Source organism: Austrofundulus limnaeus, unplaced genomic scaffold (genome assembly GCF_001266775.1).
Source record: "Austrofundulus limnaeus strain Quisiro unplaced genomic scaffold, Austrofundulus_limnaeus-1.0 Scaffold345, whole genome shotgun sequence".
Classification (NCBI taxonomy): domain Eukaryota; kingdom Metazoa; phylum Chordata; class Actinopteri; order Cyprinodontiformes; family Rivulidae; genus Austrofundulus; species Austrofundulus limnaeus.
The window spans coordinates 145,130-146,137 of record NW_013952747.1 but is presented as its reverse complement, the minus strand read 5'-3'; the positions used below and the strand labels follow the sequence as shown (position 1 = coordinate 146,137).

General features: G+C 37.1%; 1 protein-coding gene across 1 annotated transcript in view; it reads right to left on the bottom strand.

The window, feature by feature from the left end:
- LOC106527860 (porphobilinogen deaminase) overlaps positions 1–1,008 on the bottom strand; it is a gene marked incomplete in the record, with an annotated part of 26,374 nt that overhangs the window by 20,616 nt on the left and 4,750 nt on the right.

Here is a 1,008-nt window from a genome sequence, read left to right as displayed (position 1 = left end):
ACAGTTAAATTCACTCTATCTAGGAGGCTCAGTTTATATGGATAGTTTTTATTTTTTACAACAACAAGCTGCAATGAAAACAAGCAGAAATGAAAGTAACAACTTTCTACTTGTTGCTTACGGTATCAGAATTTTATATATTTATTGGAACTAAAAGATTTAAATCATTAAGGTTTACTGTGTGAAGTTTCTGTATGTATTAAAAACCAGACTGAAAATACTTGTTTTCCTGATTATAGATGTTTTTTGAGTATGTGCAGAGAAACGTCAGATCATATAGGTTTATATTTAAAGATCCCAGCTGGATCCAGCCTGCAGAGGAATCCTCCACATTAGCTGGACTGTGAACAAGAAACAAACCCGTCAGTCTCGTCATGACAAAGCCTTTTCTCAGAGCTTATCTCTGCCAGGAGGAGCCTCTGCTGTGCTGCTGTATCTGGAGCTGCATGGAGGAGTGCCACATCAGATTATTTAACGGACAAGCCAGCTCCTCCTCACGCTGGCTGCTCTGCATGTAATAAACCTGCTTGTGTTTATTTCAACTTCCTGATTTATTAGTTTTTTATTTACTACCTGTTCAGAATACTTTTGTATTCATGAGGTCCTGCTAATCTGAATGCAAAGCAAACTACAGCTCAGGACCTGCCACACTGTAACGTTTCAAACAAGTTAGGAAAAGTTGGTTCTATGCTCAAGATGTCTATGCTGAAGATGGAATAAATAAAATCTACTGGAAGCTTCTTTTCACAGTTCTGAACTGGTTTAAATTCTATCTTCAAAATAGAAAGTATTTTGTATCAACTGGCAATAGCACCTAAAAAATCCACTCTCATGTGGGGGGCCACAGGGTTCAATACTTGGACCTCTGTTATTCAATCTGTATATGTCCCCATTACCCAAAGTCCTATAATGTCTCATACCACATGCATACAGAGGACACTATCTATCTATCTATCTATCTATCTATCTATCTATCTATCTATCTATCTATCTATCTATCTATCTATC